The 21,718-nt window shown below is 42.7% G+C and overlaps 1 protein-coding gene across 2 annotated transcripts in view; it reads left to right on the forward strand.

Moving 5' to 3' along the window:
• Nucleotides 1-8,591: 8,591 nt before the first annotated feature.
• The window catches only part of PAG1 (phosphoprotein membrane anchor with glycosphingolipid microdomains 1), a 100,659-nt gene continuing 87,532 nt past the window's right edge, over nt 8,592-21,718 (forward strand). Inside the window, exon 1 of one of the 2 annotated variants that reach the window (XM_031061702.1) lies at nt 8,592-8,641. The gene's annotated coding sequence lies outside the window, so the exon portion shown is untranslated. Of the gene's footprint in view, nt 8,642-17,787; nt 17,848-21,718 lie in introns of those variants that run through there. The other variant, XM_031061700.1, reaches the window with a different exon arrangement.

Below are 21,718 nucleotides of genomic sequence, written 5' to 3' on the forward strand. Positions count from 1 at the left end.
ATTGGAGCGAGAGTGAGTTCCTGTCTAACAGACACTGATGCATAGTGATGAATTTCCTTTTCTGCAAAAAGAGAACCATTCTGTGTCCACTGACCTAAAGCCTGAGTTGATCTAATAAAATCTTGTTTTAATGGAAAAAGTGTCTTAATGTAAGTTCAGTTCATCTTTTGATGACTTGATTGCTTCAGAGTTATTAGCCAGATTCTCTAAGCCTTTAAAGGTGCTAACACTTGCTTGCATTTAATAGCCCTAACTATTGCTAATGTACAGGAAATGATCAAATCACATAATTAAGAGAGAACCCTGACAAATCTTAAAGCCATTTTAATATGAGGTTTCAGATGTTACTCTTTTTAATTGAAAGGTGAATGCTGTAAAGGCTTTGTCAGACTGCTGTTTCTAGATGACAGAACTTTCTATGGACTAACTGGAAGTCCTAGGGTGCTGATCCCAGCTTTCAGCTTCAGGAGTCATAGCTTAAACTCTTCCTTTTTTACTTGGCAGAAGCATGCATCTGTGGTGGTGTCTGGATTTATGTCTTCCAAAGAAATATTGGATCAATCAAAGAAAATGAAAATGATTTTCTGAAATGGTAATCACATTCTGGCTGGTACTGGAAAGAACGGAGTCTTTGCTCCTTCTCTAAACCACAAGATTAAGCTTGCTTATAAAGGATTAACAGAGCTCTCTTCTGTTAATTCGTAGTGGTGTAGTCGAAGTGCTCGATTCTACATCAGTGGAAAATCCATTATCAATCAATGGGAGTTTTGCAGCTGAAGCCAAAGGGATTAGAGGCTCATGGTTCTGAAGTGACTGAGGGAGAGAAAGCCCTGGATATGCTTGTTGCCACACAGCTGTGAGCCACTGCTGGCGTGTGCCCACGAAAAATGGCAAAGGCAAGTGTTCAGCTGCCTCAGATGGGCTCTTTCCAGGTGTGAGGGGGCTCCTGCCACGGGGCAGGGCTGCAGAGGGAGCTTACCTGGGCTGCTTCTGACAGTGGGCTGTTCTTCACGTCCAAGCACGGTGGTTTCCAATGGAAAAGGCAGAGAAGGGTGACCTGAAGCCTTCTCCTAGGGCTCGTGCTGTGGCTGGGGGAGAGTTAATGAGGATGTCAGTGAGAGTAGGAGTTAAGAGCCATGGAAGAGGAGTTCAGGTTTGGGCAGAAGGGGTGCAGAGGAGCACTGGTGCCTACACCATGCTCTGACACCTGCACTGCTCAGGCTGCCACCCAGGCATGCTGGTTTAGGAGACTGGGGTATGAGGAGAGACAGGAAGACAGCTGAAGAGGTTGCTAAAGAATTTGCTGCTGATGGTGTTGTGGGTGATTTCCTAACAAACTGCACTGTCTCCAGAAGTTTGTTCCTTCAATGAATAACAGCTACTTTTCATTCAAGCAGAGTGCATAGACCAACATCCAGACTGTCAGAGCCTGCAAACTAGAATGCCTGTGGTTGCAGACTTACTTTAGTTTGGAATAGTCACCAAGCACATTCCAAAATATAGTTTCACTTTCTTTTGAAATGCTGTCAGAGAGGTTAGCCTAAAGATAGCTCTGATCCCGGGCCTAGCTGTGTAGAGTAGCACAGTCTCCATGGCCTCTACTGCAACATTTGGTAGTTACTTTTCCACAAATGGAAGCTAATGCTTCAAAAAAAAACTATTCACAGTAAAAATTACAGAGTAAAAAATTAGGTTTTACAACAACTTGGTAAATGTGCACATATTGTTTTGATCTGTTGTAATGGGCAAGGTTGTGTCATTTAGTTTGGCAATTACAGAGATTAAATTAGTTTTCCTTTACTCTTGTTAAATGCAAAATAATTGAACACATGCCATGGAAGGTTGGGGCTCTCATATTTGTAGCTTCATCATTTATTAATCTAACACATTAAATGAGAGGCTCTATAGATTTGCTTGCCTAAGGAAAAAGAAGAAGAAAATACAGAAAGGCCAAAGTGGATGTGTATGTATTCTGTCTCACACTTTGATGTGCTGTCAAATATTGCCTGATTTTTAGTACACTTTGTAAGAAAGGACACTGCTTTGCCTCCAGAAAGGTAAATTGTGACCTCATGTTTAAATAGTCTGAGTAAGCTCATATTTGTGTAGGCAAAGTCACTTGTGCAGGTCCCTTCACACTCTACATATAGGAATGTAATGCTGTAATCAGACCAGCAAAATAAATTTCAAATGAGAACCCTGTAAAAAGGTGTATTTTGGAACTATCTTGGCCATCTTAATTGACTCCCCTGTAGTTATAGGAGGGGCTGTCCCTTCCCCTAGCTCAGCCTTTTCAGGAGATGGTGTGGCAGCAGTGCAATAACAGCTCTGTGGGGCAGATGTGCTCTTCTTTCTTACCTTCATGTAGCTGGAGGGGATTTGAAAATTGGTTATTTCTCTCTGTCTCTGCAGCTCCAAGTAGCCCTGACACTGCCAGCCATGGATTAGTGAAATAAATCCCTCATGTTTGTACTGAAGTGGAAAGAATAAAGAGCATTTCCTGCCTCTTCCCCCCTTTTTAATGTGTCATTTGCTGGCTGGCACAGTGACCTCCATTTCGTGACTTGTGAAGGGACTTGTCACAGAGATTGCTCTGTGGGTGAATTAATCCCTCAAGGGAGCAGCAGCATGTGGCATCATGCATGGGGACCTGAGGTAAACAGTTACCTATGGACCACCTATACTGAATGTGTATTCAAATATTATCTGCTAATGCACTTTGACTTTCCTAATATGATTTTCTTTCCCTTCTGTTTTATCTGTTTTCTTAACTATGCCCCTTGGTAATCAAAAGAGATGCAAATGTCTAGTCACCTTTTGGTGTTTGTGACTGAATTTGGAAGAAAATATTCCTGGCAATTTAGTACATGAAATTTGCCAGTTCATTGGGAAATGGTTTTATGGTAGTAATGTAGAGGCACAACAGTTTGGTTTTCCAGGGTATCTAGGACAGTTTGTCAAGTCTTTTAAATTGTTCCAGTCAATTATATTGACTGAAGTGCAAGAAATAATCATCAAGAATTGAAAAAAATAAATTAATTTTATTTCATACTCTTGATTTACGTTTTGGTATCAATTGTATATTTTAATTTGTGTGAGCGAACCCTGAAGCTCTTACTCACTTGTGACTCCATCTTTAATTTTGCTTGACAAGTCCATCTCATTCCTAGAAATCTAATACACCAGGAATTGATTAGCATTAACAGTCAGGGGGGTGATAGGGGAGGAGGTGATATCTGGGTCTGGTGTGGGGCCTGACCAGTTATGCTGATTTAATAGATGCTGGTTTCCAGGTGATCCTGTTATCATTCTCCTCAGCAGGTTTGGCTAAAACCACCCCTGAAGATGAGCTGGGGAAAGCAAACTAGAAGCAGAGGATTGGTTTCCCCCCAAAACAGGAAGCCATTATTATGAGGCATAATTAGCTATATTATTTACTTGTCAAAGCAGGCAGGCAGCAAATAACTCAGCATTTCTGTGTTTCATGTTTACTCAGCACTCAGGCACAGCATGTACCAGTAACATGGTGCTGCTGGTTCTCAACAGGCACAACATCTGGTCTGGGAAGAGAAGACCAGGCTGTGAAATGGGTGATGGAACTTCCAAATTCCTGTAGGAATGGCCCCAGGAGCTGGTTGCAGCTACCCTGAGACATCAAAGCCCTCGAGGTTTGGACCTCAGGTTGGCAATCTGGGAACCTGGAAACCCTTGGTTGATTTTTGTCACTTTTTGCTTCTCCCAGCTGTGGGAATTACTGAAATAATAGTTCTTGGACAGTGGTGAAATTAGCACAAGTTGTTCATTTTAATCAGCAGTAAATGTTTTATTCAAGAAACATAGTAAACAAGAAAACTTGTTTTCATTTGGTTTTCTGAGCTAGGCAGAAATTATACATTGCAGTGGTGTGATTCCCTGAGAAGCAGAATTTCAAAGTCTTGGCAGTTTCCATGTTCCAGCCAGCATGATATGTGCCTTGCTCCACGGAGCAGTTGTATTTCCTATATTAAGTATTAGCTTGTATAATTAATTACACTGGTCTTTAAAAACAATCAACCACTTTAAACACCAAAGGCTTTCTTTCATTAGATTCTAGAGAAATGAGAGAAAAACACCAACCAACCAAAAAAAAAATACCAACCCCCAAAACCAACCAAAAAAGTGCACACAGAGAACCCTTGGGAATTTCTGGGCTTTAGCTATCTGTCCATAGGCAATAGGAAATTGATTTTATGAGGTATAATGCTAATGTTTTAGTGTTCATCATTTAATTAAAATTATGCTCCCTGCGGTTCATCAGCAGCTGGCACTTAAAAAGACTGAATTCAGAAAAAATAAGTGAGACGATTGCTGTGGGTGAATGCTCAGGACAAGAGCTGTGAGATTGATACCTTTTCAACACCTGGCTACCTGGTTTTATTTACACTCCAGTACCTGTGGTGGGTGTCTGCACCAGCCTGATTGCATGCAGAGAGGAGCAAGCTCTTGCAAATAAATAAATAAGCCAGTTGTATGGTAAAGAGAGGTTTTGGTGTCAGGGAGAAGAGCAGTGCTGCCTTCTCTTCCTTCCTGTGTCCGATTCCTTCCTGTTTCAGTTTAGCACAAGAAAAGTGCTGGGGCTGAAACTTAAATGTGTGTTTTCTCACCCTCCTGCTTGATCTTCTCCAAAGGATTATTGTCCCTCAGCTCTGGAAGTGATGGTGTTTGGTACAGGAAAGGGTTAACTTCCAGAAGGACAGCCTGGCAATTCAGTGCCTCTGGAGCTTTAAATGAGGAGATGCTCATACAGTGCAGGCTGTAGGGTGGGCCCTGCTGGGGCATACCAGGAGCAAGGATCACAGGTCCTGAAGTGCTGACCAGAGCCTGCCTTCCTGCTGTGGCTGGCCCCAGCTGAGCAGCGCTGGCTCCAGGGCATGGCACCTTCTGCTCTGCTGCACAGAGAGCAGCTTGGAGTTATCCCACATCCAGAACTGAGCTTCTGAGTGATGGGTGCTGGGAGCAGGGGAAGTGCTGAGTCCTTTCCCATGGGGAGGAACACCCCCAGGCACCAATATGTGCAGGGGGTGACTACTCTGAAGGCAGAAAAGGTTCTGGTGGACGCCAAGGAGAATGTGAGCCAGCAAATGAGCCCTTGTGGCAAAGAAGATAAAGTGTGTCCTGGGCTGCATTAGACAAAATCTTGACAGCTAGTGGAGAAAGGTGATCCTGCCCCTCTTCAGGCACTTGTGAGGCCACACCAATTCTGAGATCCCAGGTACCAAAGAGAAATGCACATATTGGGGGGAGTCCCACAAAGGTCCATGAAGATGATTAAGTGACTAGAAATCTCTTATATGAGGAGGTGCTGAGAGTACTGGGACTGTTCAGCCTGGAGAAGAGAAGACTCAGGGGAGAATGTTGTCCATTTGTAGAAATACCTGAAGGGTGGGCACTAACAGGACAGAGCCAGGCTGTTTTCAGTGATGCGCAGTGAGAAGACGGGGGCAATGGGCAAAACCAGAAATACAGAAGGTTCCTTCTGAACACCCACAAACACTTTTTCTGACTGTGCAGGTGGCTGAGTACTGGTTTTCCTGGGAGGCTGTGGAGTCTCCATCCTTGGAGGTATTCAAAATCCACCTGGATATAGTCCTGGGCAACCAGCTCTGGGAGGCCCTTGTTGAGCAGGGATGTTGGATCAAGTGACCTCCAAAGGTCCCTTCCCACCTCACTCTGATTCTGTGACAGCACCAACTGCACTCTTTAGCAGCTGGGCTGGATGGGTGGTAGGGACTACGTCTGTACCTCCTTCTTTGCAGACACAGGTTTTTTAAGAGAGCCTGGTCTAAAATAACAGTTCTCTTTTTTCTCTTTTAAAAATTTGAAAAAGGTTCTCCATTCTCACTGAAAAAAGGATAGTGATACACTTTTCAGTTTGTTCCTAATTCTTCACCTTCCATTTTTAAAGTATAAAATATTTTACATGTTCCCTGGATTGTAAAGCAAGGAGCAGGATCTGCTGTCTCCTGTTCCTGCAGGATGTGTGCAAAAGAGCAGTTACTTGTCACAGTTTTGAATATGCAGGTGAAAAATAGGGGAAAATCTCATTCTTTGCAGAGACTTGAGCCTGTTGGACAAATAATGCTTATTTTGCAAACCCCTTGTCTTGCTTTTTTGAAGTGTATCCTTTCCTTTAAAGCCTATTGCTTACTAACTGTTTTCAAGCAATTTGTATTATGGCATCATGTCCTGTGTGCCTCCACAGCATAGCAGATGAGATGCTGAGGTTGGCTGTCATATTAATAGGCCCTCTAGCAGTATCATACCCAGGACTCAAGGCAGGAGACTTTTATCAACACAAGCCTTTTGTAAACCACAGTGGTTAGGTGTTCCCTCCTCCTGGTGAGTTAACACCCCTGGAAATGAACCCCACCAAATGTGCTGCTTTTGATGCACAGGGGAGGAGTGGAGCTCTTATCAGTGACCTCAGCCTCCTCTCCTTGCCTTGCAAGCTGATTTTGTATTAATTGCAGGCATAGCTTTAATCTTTGTCAACAGGATAGCAACTGTAGTGTTACCCTTGGACTGTTGATGTTCAAATTGTCTTTATCTCCTGATTCTCTGAAAAACTAGGACTGAAGTATTTTGCATATAAATTTACTTTGCATTCATGGTTTTTAAAATTCGCTGAAAGCCTGATCTTAGATATATGAGTGCTGCCTTCTCAGTGTAAATATTATTGCTCTAGTGCAATCCTTGGAGACCGTGGTGGCCTTTCCAGCTCGGGGATAGGTTTTTGATGCAAAAGAGTAGCAGTCTTATGATAAGTTGTGTAGTTCTCCCAAAGGAGAAGGAGCCTTACTATCTTAGGATAGTATGAAATCCCAGCCTTTACATAGGTCTTCCTCAATTAAAGGTGTTCACAAGAGCGTATGTACTATTTAAGATTTGAATATACTTGCAATAGCAAAGACTTCAAAAGAGAAGCAGCTGCATGAGTGACAGAGTGGCCGAGATCTCAGTGAGCTGCAAATGGGTGACAACTTCTTTTTACATCTGACCTAGGAAGTGGATGTAGACTTAGGTAGGAACAAGTTTAGCCAAGAGAAATATCCCTTCCTCCAGAAAGGAGATTTTGTTCTTTGGCTTTGGTACCCAAAGTGGAGTATATAGTAAGAAAAATGCTTGGGAGAATTGGAGTTCATACCAGGTATTTTAGTTGATTTAAAAACACTTAGGAATGTTCAGAAACAGACTTATTTGTTAACCACAAGGTTGCAAGTGTTGACAGGCATAGGTGTACATGAGCAATAGCTACTGAGTAGATTTCCATGATAATTGAAAATGTAGATTTCATGTCACTTTTTAATTTGCATTTTATGCCCTGTGGTGGCTTTGGGGGGATTATATATATGAACCCGTGGTGCAGAGAGATAACTGCATGGATGAAGTGACCCTTGGTGCTACATTTGCTCTTTATTATACAAGAGGTCATGTAAAACTGCTGCCGTCCTAAAGCTGAGAAGAAATATTTTGGTATTTGTGTCTTTTTATTGCAACCAATTGATACAAGTAAGACCTGCTAATATCTGTAGCTAGTAAGAAAATAAATTGTTTTTTTTTTCCTGCTGTATATTTTATTTGCCTTATGTGGCTGCACATGTGACTCAAGCAGTGAACTCAAGAATAACACTGCTGTTGCATTTAGGCAAACCTGTAATACAAAGAAAATGCCCTCCAAGACTTTGAAGAGTTTCAGAAAAATTTTGAATTAGTGTGTAAAAATGTGTCTTTTAACCTCAAGGGCTTTTTATACACTGAAGTACTTGTCCCACACACAACTAACAGCAGATCAGTTGAAAATAGGAGAAAGCCAGAAGAGAGAAAATTAGTATCCTCAGGCTCAGCATGGGAAGCTGCTTAAACACATTGTAAAAGTCACTTAAGGCATGTGTATGTAAGCAAGCAGAAACAGTGGTCTGCTGAAAGCACAAATGTTAGGATTTACTCAGACTACAGAAATATCCTCGAGCAGATGGGTATCTGCCCCTAATGATTCCAACAAAAAAACCCCAGCCAGACTGTGTTGAATTGGATGCAAGCTGAGCATGAAGATCTGAAAAAGACTTTGAAGAGTAAAGAGTTTGCGACATAAAAGAAAATGATGAACTGTGTATATATCTATGAAAAGGTTGATACCTGTAAGAGCACTGGAAGGCAAGCAGGGTCACCAGGCAGGACATCAGAAAAAAGGACTCAGTTGAATTGGTCATTGCAGGAGAATTTGGGCAGGTGTTGTGTTGGGTAACAAAGATGAGAAGGTGTCAAACTGCTGAGGTCTGACAACAGAAATGCTGAAGAAAGCCGGAGAATTGAAAATTGAGTACAGAGGTGTGACCATGTGTTGTGCAGAGCAAGGCCAATGCTCTGAAGAGGCATCACTGCTAGCAGAAAACACACCACACGTGTGGATGCTGCAGCTGTGATTTGTGAATATGAGCAATGGATTTCATTTTTAAAACCCTGAAATATTTGATTAGGTGGTGGTTTTGAGCAGGCTGGCAGTGACAGTCCTGGGAAGCTGTGGATAACCAGGTGGACAATTCCTTTCCTCAGCCCACTCCAGCTCCTTCCTTTTGACTTCTGATGCTTCTCTTCCAGGCAGGTGAGCACAGCAGCCCTGCTGCCTTCTGTTCTTGTTGTCCCACCTGCAAGCCCCTGACTAACTCCGCACTCTAAGTCCATCCTCCTCCAAACCTAACTCATTCTTGATAAGATATTCACCTTCAGTTTCTCTGTGATTTGTGGAAGTGCAGAAAAATAATGTGAAAAATATGTGCTTGGCCTTCTGGATATTTCATGAGAAGGCTGTATTATTTGTAAATAATTTATGACTTTGAAGCCACACACTTTCTCCCCAGGTTATATGTCTTGGATAACTGAACTGTGTGATTTACCTTAAATTGCCCATCTGCCATGCATCCTGAATCTCTGTAGAGTGCTGTTTCTCCTCTCCTGTACAGCCTTCACCCATGGATGAGAGATTTGCATAAAGTGATTTCTTCATGTAAATGTGATCAGGCTGCAGCTCCAGCATCTTCTTGTAATGGATGTACCAATCCCCTTGAATTGGGCCAGTGTCTATCTTGGTAATTGAATCTATTTGTTTGTTGCTGTAGTTTTGGGAATTGCATGTACTGACACACTTTTGCTGCAGCCTTCATAGCCTTTCCTGATCATGAGGCTTCTTTGCAAAAAACAAGAAGCGAGCATTGGGATGGGGGTTGGTCATGCTGCAGCTCAGGCAGGGGCTGGGACAAGAGCTGGGGGGCTCCCTGGGGACACCCTGGTTATCTGTGCTGGTCCTGAGCCAGGAAGCTGTCCCCCCCTGCCCTGCCTTGTGGGGACAACCTTCCCAGGGCTGGGACAAGCAGTGTAATTGGAATGGTGCATAAGCCACAGAGATAAGGAGCTCTGCTGCTTTGGTTGGTGTCATTCAGGCTGTGACATGGGCTTGCTGCAGCCTCTGAGGTGCCAGACTGTGTGAAGCCTCTGCCTGAGAATAAAACAACAGAAGCATCTCACAGATCTTTCCTGCAGTCCTCTGCTCCCCGTGCAGACTGTCCCCCATTTGTTTGGTGTTTTTTACCCCTAATCACTGGTGCTGGCCGACTCTCTTCATTCATGGTCTCACGGTCTTGTTTCCCTTGCCTCACTTTTTTTGCTTTGCTTCCTTTCTGTTCTTCCAGCTCCTTCTGTACCAATCTTGTCCCAGCTTCTGTATTCTTCCTGGCACCCCCTCTTTCCCCTCTACCTGCAGCATGAATAACTGAGATAATGAGATACAGCACTTCCCAATTACTTTGTGTATGTATGCATATGTATGGCCTCACCCACTGCCTTCTCTCTCATCCTTCTGCCCTTTTCTACAGCAGTCTCTTGAGGATGGGATTATCTGTGAGTGTGTATTTAGCATATTTTCACTGCCACAGTGTGAATAGCATTGAGTAATGGTATACATGTTTTGAAAACCTAGAGCTGTGCTGTAGTGTTCATAATGCCTGACAAGTGACCAGGCAGCCTAGCTTGCCATCACCTTCAGTAAGTTGCTTTCCTGCATTCAGGTTGTCATTGCATAGTTTTATATTTTTGAAGTCGAAAGGGAGGATAAATTAATAGTCTGTATTTTTCATGCTTTTTCATGCTTTTTATGCTAGTGTTAATGTGTTCTGAATAATGGTTTATGGGAAGTGTCTGTTAATTTAGGTAATGGGGATGGTATTTTGATCAGGTGTGTGGTAAATGCAGAAGTTGGAGGGTATTTTTTGAAGGCTTCTCCATCTTTCTATAATTACCAGATAGATAATAGGAACTTGCCAGATTCAACATGCTAATGATTGCCTTCCAGCTTTGAGAGAGGCAGAAATTATATGCTAGCAGTGTCTGAACGAGATGCTGCTGTGGCAGTGTAATAAAACATACAATACTGTGCTCTCCTGCCATTGTGTAAACAGCCATGAATATGTCCTCGCTCTTTCAATACAGAAAGTAATGAAGATGAAGCTAAATTTACTTTGGGAGTACTCAAATGGCTATTGATGGCTTAGGAATGCTGGGTTATCAATAGTAGATGAACTGCTTTGTTGTTGTCTGTCACTTTGCAGGGCTGCCTCATGAATCACGTTTAGATAAAAGGTAAATGCTCTTATGTCCCATTTTGCTGTTTTAAATTGCTACCTCTGCAGCCTTGTCCACAGATTCCCCGAAGCCAGGGAGAGCTTGCTGCATCTCTGGGCCTGAGATGCAGGGCATTTTCTTACTGGTGCCTTTTTTCCACTGGCTCTGGACTGTGCTGCCTGATTAAAGGCAAGTCTCCTAAGATCCCAGCATGTGACAGTGATCTGCTGTGCTGGCTGTTCCACAGGCAGCTTAGCACTGCTTTGTGCTGGGCCTTTAGGAGCACAGGAAAGAAAACTGTGTGTGGGCACTATTCTTAAACATACCCTTGGTGCCTTGCAGCTGGGTCTAGACTAATGGGGAAGGGAGCATTTTGGGTGTTTTGCCAGCAGCTGCTCTATTAGTTGCCTCTTGCTGTGTCTCACTTTCAAAGGAATGATTTGCAGCACATGAATCCTTCTGGGATGAAGAGAGTTCTGTCCACTATTTTCTTCTAAGATTCAGTCAGTGTGGTGGATTATTACAGAAGAACATGGAGACCTTTAGTCTTTCATATTTATTACCATTGCATTGGGAATGTGTAAGCAAAGCAGTCTGAGGTAGCAGATAACTGAGCAAATGAAAAAATAATAGTAAATGGTAAAAGATTCAGCAACAGTGTTTCTAAATCTGCAGGAAATCATCTAATCCCCAGTTAATATAAAACATGTCTAAAATCACTGGCTATTTTGAAGTTGGTGTCTTTGTTTCAGAAGTAAGCTGTGCAGCCCCAGGTGGTGGGAATTTACGGGGATGTTGCTACAGAAAGGTTTCTGGAGATGCAGGACAGGAACCTTGCCTGTTTGCTCAGGAGCTGTGAACCAGATCACATGATGGTGTGTGTAGCTGGTGTGTACTCTGCAGGAAAGGGAGGAAATTCTGGGAGAAAGCTTTTGTAAGCTTATCCTGATTTATTCTGAAAACCCCATCAGTTAGATACTGCTGTTAATGGTGTGTTGTACTGGTCAGTGTTAGGAGTAAGAGGCAAGGCTCTTTCAATAAAGAAATAAATGTCACCATCATTTTTTCCAGGGCTCTACACATCAGTTCTGTGTATTAAAATGGAAGCACAAGGGGGTGGTTGTGTGCCTACAATTGTAATAATTAAGGGCACACTTAGACCAGTGGGCCAGTACCAGATCTGGGTGTACAGTGAGTATGACCCATCAGAGTGAAACTGAGGAAGTGTCCCAGAACTTCTTGTCTCTTCATCCATTGCATCATGGTTTCTGCCAGAATAGTGCCTGGGTGAGGGGTTCCAAGGGAGCCCCCTACACCCCTGATCTGTAGTGACAACAGCACCTCAGTATTTCTGGCAAGTTTGGGGCATTTTTTTGCTTAGGTGGGTGTTTTTTTTCCTTCTATCACAAGCACTAAAAAGATCCTGCCACCCATCTCATGCACTTTGCCAGCTGTGTCCCTGTCTTGTCTAGCAAAAGCTAAGGGTCATTTTTTTTTCCCAACCCTGTGGTAGTACTTGGAAAGCATTAGCTATGCTGGAGGCACTTCAAGGATGGGAGGTATCAGTGCCCTGCTGAGCTGTAGCTGGCTCCTCACAGCTCCTGCTGACTCTGGGTATGAGGGATCACAGGGCAGGCCAGCCTGGTTTTCCAAGGACAGTCATGGCCCTGTGGCAGACTCTTGAGGCACTGGCATATTTAAAGTCAGTTTGAACAAAATCCATAACTCATGTAGATTGGTGTCACATCCTTAACAGGGACAGAGTGTTACATTTCACATTTTAAAGAACTATCCTGTAATATCTGTTTCTTTTATTGCTCTACTGCTTTGTGCCATTGGTACCAGGAGAGATGAGAAATTAGGCAAAGAAAAAAAAATATGTTCTAGCCTGGTTGTCCCTAAAGTGAGTGTATTACTGTGGCTGGATTGCTGCACCCAGTCATGGGTCTGGCTCTGGAGAGGAATATTCTGTTGTGATACAGGCTCTTTTGTCTAGTTCTGCCAAAAGATGGTCTCTTCTGACCTTCTGCTTTTGACTTAGACATGTTTCCTTTCTACTTCTGTGTTGCTTGTCTTCTCCTAAGCCTTATTCTTGAATGTTTTCCTCACACTTACAGCTCTCCTAAGTGTATTTCTCCCTGCAGCCGCTGTTTTCATCTTAACAATCTGTTGTGTATATTTTTCTTTTTGTCCCAAAGGACTTCTGTTACTTTTCTGCCATTCACTTGATGCCCCGTTGCTGCCAGTCTCCCATCCAGGCTCCCAGCTCTGTGCTGCTGCCTCCTTAGCCCTGTGTCCTGTCTCTGCCAACCTAGTGAGAGTCCCCCCTTGTACCAGCTGCATGGTGGATGGGTCTCAGCTCACCCTGTTCTCATCCAAGTAACTCCTGATTTCACTCTCCTTTTTCACCCATTTTTTTCTCCTTGGATTTTGCCTAGATTGACTGACTCTCGCCATCTTTCCTCCTTGCTCCCATGCCCTCTTTCTTCCTGCTTTTCTCCCAGACTCCCCAGCGAAACTTCCTTGCCTGTTCTTATCCATCATCTTGCCAACACATCTCTCAATCCCAGTTTTCCCCCTTTTTCCTTACTTTTCTCCAATTTCCTTACTCTTGTTCCTGTTCTCACAGGAGTACATCTATCTCATTTCAGAAGGCAGTAAAAAGCATTCCTCTGACATAAAGCTTTTTCCTGGGTCTTGTCAAGTCCTTTCTTCAAAGAGAAGAGATACATGAGCTTCTCAAAGAAAAAGACCTTTTAACTTGTGCTGTGAAAAGTACTTTTCTTTGGCTTTTTTTTTCAGAAACATATGCATTGTTTTATGGAGATACCCAAAACTTCATTTAGCACGATGCCACGTTTTTTAACAATTGAAAATTATCAAGGAAGGGGAAAGTGGCCAACAGCTGTAACAGGCTGCTAGCCTCACCTCCTATAGTTATCATCACAAAATGCCAGTTTGAGTTTGAATGTCTTCAAAGTCCTTTTCACAAAATATTGGCAAATACAGAGTCTTGGAAAGAGTTAATATGATGCTGCAAATTTCCCAAGGCTCCCAGTAGAGTGAGTTGCCCAGGGAGGAGGAAGCACATGAGCAGTAACTGCTGCCTGCATTGCTGCTTTGGAAGTGTGAGAGTGGGTGCCCCTCTTAGGAGTTGGGCATGGTCTGTGAGTCCCTTGATGCTAGAATTGCATGTGTGTGTGTGTATCTCCTAATCATCCTTGCTCTAAGACTAATTCTAGAAATGTAAATTTAAAAAAAAAATAGGACCCCTCACAAATTACAGCAGCCTGTATCAGCATAGTCTCAATGTTTTATGGAAGGGCTAGACTGGGATGCTGATATCTGGAAGAGGATTAGTGATATTACAGAAAATACACAGCTGTTGATATAGATATTTGAATTTTTAATAGATAAGCTTGTAGAGCAGCTCTACCAGCCTTATATTGTTCAAGGTCTGCCTCTGTCTATCATGTGCTTTTTCATAGTAGAGTGAAGACATGATCCCCAGGGAGTTAATAATAATTCTTTCATCCCAGGGAAAAAAGTGAAAGGAAAAATGAGCTACATAAGATTTGCCTGTGACATTTAAAGTCCAAATTGGAGTTTGTCTGAGTAATTTATCTTTGGGTATTTGTAGGAGGGAGTGTAGGAGAATATGAATGAGGGAATCTTGGTTGTGTCTGAGCTTTCTGATCATTGAAGAGAATTTTTGGGGGCTCTGTGTGGCTGGAAGGTCTATCTGTGTGATCTCCAGCAGATGGAAGATAACATTAGGAGGAGTACTTTAATTATCAAAGCATGGGAATTACTCCAGTTCAATATCACCCTGAGACACCATTTTCTTTCAGAGTGACAGGTGATGTGTTTCTGGGATGTTAGAGAGAGCTCATTTCCTGCTGCTGCACTGAACATGTGTACACCACATTTTCTCTGGCAGTATTAAACCTGTATCTATTGCTGGTGAGGAAAGAAATGAAAATACAGCATATCCTTGTAGAGAACATAACAAGTACAAAGACACTGAAGGAAGAGGGTGTGTTTTTCACTTTGACTTCTTTCACAATCTGCTTGAGTTCCTATGAATTACATGTAAGATATGATTAGACTGACACAAATTGAAATCTTCCTGCACAGAGATTCTTTCTCAAAGCATGTAGCAATTTCTATTTCCCACTGCTGTTAGACTTCTGCTTGCACAGGTGTTTGTGCAACTTCATGTTTCTGTCAAGACTTCTCTTTGTATTGTGTTGTATGTGAACCTGCCAACAGTCCTGCATCCAGACCTCCCTTTAACTTCTAGGAATAGCATTCATATATTCTGGTGGGTATCAGCGGTTACCTAACAGAGGCACAGACAGACTTCTGTGAATTGCCTCCAACTTGGGCAAGACTGGAGCACTGTTTATTCTTTAGCCTCTGCTTGGTTCTCAGCTTCTTTTCCCCACAGTTACGTATCACAGAGTCACTTGAAATACAGCTTTGAATGTCCAGTGAGGAGCAGCTAAAGACTTTGGGTTTGTCTAGTTTGGGAGAAAAGAAGGCTGTGGGACAATCTCACTGCTCCCTACAACCTCCTAAGCAGGGGAAGTGGAAAAGGAGTTGTGGTTCATTCTACCTGTTATTCAGTTATGGGATGCATGGGAAATGGTTCAAAGCTGTGTCAGGGGAGGATCAGACTGGGCAATAGGAAGCATTTCTTTGCCAAGAGGGCGGTCAAAGACTGGAACAGGCTTCCTAGAGAGGTGGTTGTGATTCTGAATGTCAAACCTCAAGATCCTGTTACAAAGAAGTTAAGATAGCAGATGGGTTATTCTGCAGGATATTATTAAGATGAACATGTTTATTACTTCCAAAGTATTTTCACTGTTTTATTTTAATATTTATTAAGCTTTTCCTGAATTAAGTAACTTTTCTTTTAATACCTGAATGTGGCTGTGTGTAATTGGCATGTGATTAATACATCTAATAGAGTTTCAGTCTTGAATGTGACTCCTTTTGACATGCTTTCTGACTTTTTTCTGTTTGCTATTCATGCTGGCCACCTGAGACACTTGTTGGGTTTGGGTGGGTTTTTTTTGGCATAACATTAATTTTTGTTTCATAGTTGATAGCATTATTATTTTATCAAATAACCTGATAAATTGGTACAGCAAGACTGCAGCAGCAGCAGTCAAAGCACTGATGCTTTCTAATGGTGCACTTTACCTCTGCTCTATTATCGCTGCCCATTTCATTATTTGCGAGTTGATTACAGCTGCATTTCTCAGGGGCTATGAAATATTCAGCAGCCTGGACTAGCCATGGGAGAATTGCAGTCCTTGCAGCTGAACACCTGCCCTCAAAGGCCAAGAAAAACCAAAAAGTTCTTGTGTTTACAAGTGATGGGGACAATCCTTCTTTTCTTTAGCTTTCCCGCAGCACCGACTCTAGGTACATACTAATTAAAAATTGCCACTTTACTTATGCTTATTATTGGATGGGGGGAAGAATAAGAATAAATATACAATATATATCTACTGCATTTCTGCCTTATTTGTCTGGACACAGCAGAGAAGGAAAACAAATGTTGGTATAATTGGTTGCCTGTGTGTCAGTGTGAGGTAGTTGATGTTCAGGGTGGGGTTGGGAAGAAAAAAAAAACCCTCTCTGTTAAGGGCTAAAATGAACACTACCAGTTGTGTTCTCACACTGTGTCTCTCTGGGGGACTTGCCAGCAATGATTGACTGAAATGTGCAATATTTTACCAAGTAGGAAACAGATAAGATTTTTTATAAACAGGATACTTCATCATTAAAGTAAAGAAACAATTGCTTTGACCTTGTCACTGAATGGGTAAGGCCAGCATTGTGATAATTGAGAATGTAGCTAAGCAACAGTTCTCCAGCAGCATGCACTGCTTTATTTTTAGTTGAGTACACTAGTACAGTGGGGGGATGTGGGACACACACACGGGTATGAATGAGCAAAACAACTGAGTAATTATTACTAAAAAGAAAAAAAAATATTTTTCCACAAAGTTTGAGTTGTAATATGTTCTTATGCTGATTTTAATTTGGATTTACATCAAAAGAAAGTAATTGAATCACTATATCCTTCTGTGGTCTGAACAAGCAGATAGCCTGACAGTATCTCTGATTTCTTAAGCTGCTTTAGTAACTTGAGTCTCCTCTGAAAATTAACAGTGTAGAAGAAATGGCACATTCCTTCAGAGAGTCTATTTTATATCTGTTTTCCCTTACTTTGGTGTCAATTGTATTTCCTAATCTTACAGGTTAGTATTTCAGAGCCTAATTTATTTATTGCTCTAATTTTGGTTTAAACCAGTCTTAAATACTCTAGTGAGCTAGCCTGCTGCAAAGTAAACAGTATAAGTTCCTTTAAATCTGAAATTAATGTCCAGGGAGGACATTTAACATTCTTCTAGCTAAGTCAATTTACAAACCAAGTTAGTTAATTTTTCATGTAAGCAATGGGGAAAAAACAAAGTGCAAAGTTAGTAATTTTTGTTATGTAGGCATTGCAGGACAAATTGCCACCATATGGCCCCTCTGTTATCCCATAAACAAAAGTATGTGTTCCAAGGCTGGTGCCAAGGGAAAATTTGCAGCCTCTTTACTTTTCTCTGCTTCTGGTAAATCTCTCGTCACTGACCTGGATGCTTTTTCTTTAGATACTAAACCAGTACAATTGCTAAGTAACAGTGAGTTTCTACATATCAAACCCAAGCAGTTACAGAAATCTCTCTGAAGATATTGTCACTGCATGAGTATAAACCACCCTAACTTTACATATGGGAGCCTTTAATTCTGATTTGTTCTATGACATTTGTATTATTGGCAACATTGCGTAGGTGAGAGAATAAAAATGTCCTAATTCTCAGCCTAATTTTATCAAATCTTTAAAAGCCAAAAGATAGTTTACAGATAAAAATAATAAAAAGGAATTTAAAGATTGTATTAGTTACTCTTGGGTATTTTTAGAATAGTAAGAAACTTTTCATAAAATGCTTTTCTCTGGATGTGATTTTAAACTTGATGAACTGGAGAATGTAATGTATATTTTCATATTCTTAAAGTGTGTCATAATTGAATTTGGGCTTGTGAATTTTTGTATTTTTTTTTTCTGCCTAGGAGGAATCATTTGTCAATACTGTGTCTCACTTGAACATCAAGCCCTACAGAGCCTACAAGGTAATTGTTTATACAACTGCTTTCTGTTTCCTGTGGGGGTCAGCTTGGCTTTAGCTCATTTTGTGAAGACTCCTGTAATTTATGAAGGTGCCAGTGCTGAGCCACTAAAGTGTTTGGCAGCAATGTAAGTAGCTTTTACAGAAACTGATGCTTACAGCTTCACCATCCATGGTGAGCTGGGTGAGATTGCCAGTGTGTGCGTATAAAACAAAGATGTGATACATTTTGAAAATGCCCTTCTTGTATTTGTGTCTTAAGAAGGAGCAGTGCCAGTCCCAGCTGAAAGGTAAACTCTGCTGAATATCGTGTGGGTTTGTGTGTGGTCATTCAGAAAGTTGTTCCTCACCCCTCAGCATCCCAGCCTTTCAGTGGGTTTTTTCCTGGAGCTGCGTGAGGGGCATCCTGTGTCCTGCAGTGCTGACACAGGCTTTCCTGCCCAGGAAGGTGGCTTGGGTCAGTGTAAATGGTTTGGTCAAGCAAAGCCATGACCATCTCATGGAAATCACAGTCCTGGCTCACTTTGCTAAGTTGATGAAAGCTGTTTCTGCTGTTGCAGTTGTGGCAGATGCTGCAGATCTATACATCAACCTGCTCATCTCAAAGCCCATTTGGAAGGATAGCTAATGAGGTCACTATGGGTGTGGACAGCAAATGAACCAAATAGACTGCTGGGGGTTCATATTTCATGGTCAAGTTACAAAGCTCTCCCCCTGTGCTGGGTGCAGAAAAGGATACTGTGGTTAGGAAATTGGTGTGCAGTCTGCAGAGCTGGTACCTCTGCATGGAGACCAGCAACATCCAGCCTTCAGCTGGTGCTGCTTGCCCTCATTTACTAGAGGAATGATGAGATTTGAGCAATACCAAATTTATGTTGCGTTGCCTCTTAAATAATGTCTCCCAACACCTGGCAAAAGGTAAATTTCAAGGACTGGAGTTAATTTGAATTCCAAGTGTCCCAGCCTTTGCTGGGTGGCTGTTACTAGTAAGTGAAATGGTGCCAAGCTGGACTGGACTTGATTGTATGTAATGCACACAATTTGTGGCTGAGTTGAGAAATACTGGGAAGATTTCAAGTCCCTTTCTTAATGCAGTAAGAGCCTTGAAACTTTCTGAGGAATCAGTGCTTTGCTACTGCACACCAAGCAGGTGGTGTTCACTTAATACATATTGATAGTGTTGCAAACAAAATCCTTCAGGGTAACCCCACAGTGCTAACTGACCTTCTGCATGTTCCTAGCTTTTCCTAAAGGAAAGGTGGATTGTTCAGACAAACTTAGCTTTTTAAACGCTAGACAGGTTTAACTTTTCCTTTGCAAAAGGGGAGTGCACTTCTCTGGTAACATATTTGGTTACCACAACTTGTCTGACCAGGTGCCTCCTAAGCCACAGTGACTGGTTGTATGAGTTTGTATGAATACTCTGAGTCCCTCTCTATCTCCTTTTGTTATCTCTGTGTAGGACAGAGATGCTTTTGAGCTATGAGAGAGGCATAAATAAATACAACATAAATATGGTTCATAAAATTATTGCTTCTTGGGAATAGTTGTCTTTAAAATGAGTATAAAAATCCCTGAGCTTGTACAGATACCTTAGAGATAAAATTTATGTGAAATCAATTTATTACCACTCATGCTTCTAGTGTCTTACCTCGTGGAAGCTAGAGGTCTGGGACAGTTGCCTTTAAATCTGTCGAAGATGAAGCATTTTACTTCTGAGCTCTCGTTTTCTGATGGAAGAGAGAAATTTTCTGTGAAAGACACTCAGATCAGGAAATGAAACACATCTGAAAGTTGAGGGTTTTCTCTCTCTTCTCTGTTTGTTATTGCAAATTCTGTTTGCAATAAAAATGTGTTGATGACTGAAGCGTGTCTGACAGACCTGCATAATCTGGATTCTTGCAGAGGAAATCAGAACTTGTGAACAGATGTTATCAAGCCATGTAATCCTCTATCAGCATTAGACAGCAACACAGTGCCATCTGAGGGCAACTCTAGGTCCAGAGCATTATCATTTCAGTTAAAAGCTGGGAACCTGAGAGCTGAGGAAAAAAAAAGTTTTATTTGGGTTCTAGGGTCTTTCAGAAATCTGGGTGCACTTCTCTGATGCATAGATCAGCCCAGAAACAGCTGTTTGGCTGTGAGCAAGGCTGGAAGGTGAGACAGGATCCTCTCTCAACAAGCTGTGTGGTGGTGACACAGTGTCAGTCTTTAGCCTGGCGGATTTTGGGCTGTGTAGAAAAACCAAATGACCCCTCCATGGGTCGCTTGATGGGTGTGGTTTGGAGTACCTTCAGATGGAGGTGCAGAAGGCAAGTGTGAGAGGTGATAAAGGAGGTTGCTGAGCTGAGGGCTTGTTCAGCCAGGCAGGAACCACACCTGCAGGCACTGCACGCACACGCTGCTCTGGTGTTTGTTTCACTGAGAGGTTCCTCCCTGTGGCTTTCAAAGGCAGCATTGAGAGGTTACAGCCAATGTCAGTTTTAGGAAGCTTAATTATTCATTTAAATAGCATCAAAAGGATAAGAAGGTGCAAGCTGAGTGGTCATGAGTCAAGTGTCCAAGGCCAGGTGGTCCTGTCTGCTGGGGGCTGGTAGAAATACATGTTGTACAGTCATTTTTTTAGAAGCACAGGAGTGGCTTCTAACACAGATACTGTGGTGGGGGGGTTGAGGGACATGTGAGGGGTGAAGAGCAGGGTGGAGTCTCTTGGGAAGGTCTCTACAGCAGGACAGCAGAGCTGTTGGCAGTCGTCCCCAGTGACTTGGGTCTTGCAGAGAACGTGCAGGACTGGTTGGTTCCATGTTTGTGGCGGCCGTGGCTGGGCACCACACTGGTCTGCCCATGTTCAGTGTCTCTGCTCTGGGCTGTCTGGCCTGGTGTTGGCATGGCAGAGGTGCAAGGCCAGTGGCTGAAGGACGATGTGTGAGCCAGGTGCCAGCTGGAGAGGGCTTGGTGGCATGGGAACACTGCCAGGGACCTGGCCATGGCCCTCACCAGAAAGGCAGCGAGAAGGGATGAAGGGCTGCTTCCATCAGAGTGACTTTGCACAGGATACACGGTTTGGTGCTTACAGCTGACAGCTTGCCTGTGGTGGAAATTACTGTTCTGCTTTCAGTTTCCTTTCTGGCTGTTTTGCACCAGGCACCCAGGGATTGGGGTTTGTAGGTATTTGGAATCAACAGGGATTCATACAAATGTCAGCCTCAGGCTTCTCCTTTTTGCCTGTGTGGGTTTTGAGGAGTGGGTGTGGGGCTTTTTTGTTTGTTAATGGGCTTTTTTTAGGTTGAGTTTGTTGGGGGGCTTTTGTTTGCTCCTTTTTGGTTTGTTTGTTCTTAGAAGTCCCCCGTTATCTTTATCATTTCACTTTCTTTGAGTTGGCAAAAGCATTTTCTATCAGTGTTGATGTTAATGGGCTCCACCGTGTTGGCTGGTGTGAGCCTCAGGATCCCCCTGCCACTATCACTGGTGGCTTCTGCATGTCTGCAGGTTTCTTTGCCCGAGATGTCAGGTTTTCCCTCTGCTTCCTTAAGTTGCCCTTCCAGATGGCTGGCTCTCCTGCAGGAGTTAGCACCCCGGGGCAAGGGCACTCAGCTGCAGCTCCTCAGCCTGAAAGGGTCATAAACACACGAAATTTGTGCTTTTCATTATACTGAGTGTAGCAGGAGGAGCCGCATTGTCAGCAAGCTCCCATGGGGAGGATCTGCACTAAAAGGTTTGCATAACAGCAGGGGGGTGAAAAAACCCCTTGGAGAGCAATGTCCATGAATGTTGGTGACTTGGAGTCAGGCATCTCAGAGGTCATCCATGGGTCTGACTGCAGCTTGCTAGTTTGTCTTTACCTCTCTGGTTTTGCTGTTTGTCTGGCCATGCTG

The sequence above is a fragment of the Geospiza fortis genome, unplaced genomic scaffold (assembly GCF_000277835.1).
Source record: "Geospiza fortis unplaced genomic scaffold, GeoFor_1.0 scaffold25, whole genome shotgun sequence".
Classification (NCBI taxonomy): domain Eukaryota; kingdom Metazoa; phylum Chordata; class Aves; order Passeriformes; family Thraupidae; genus Geospiza; species Geospiza fortis.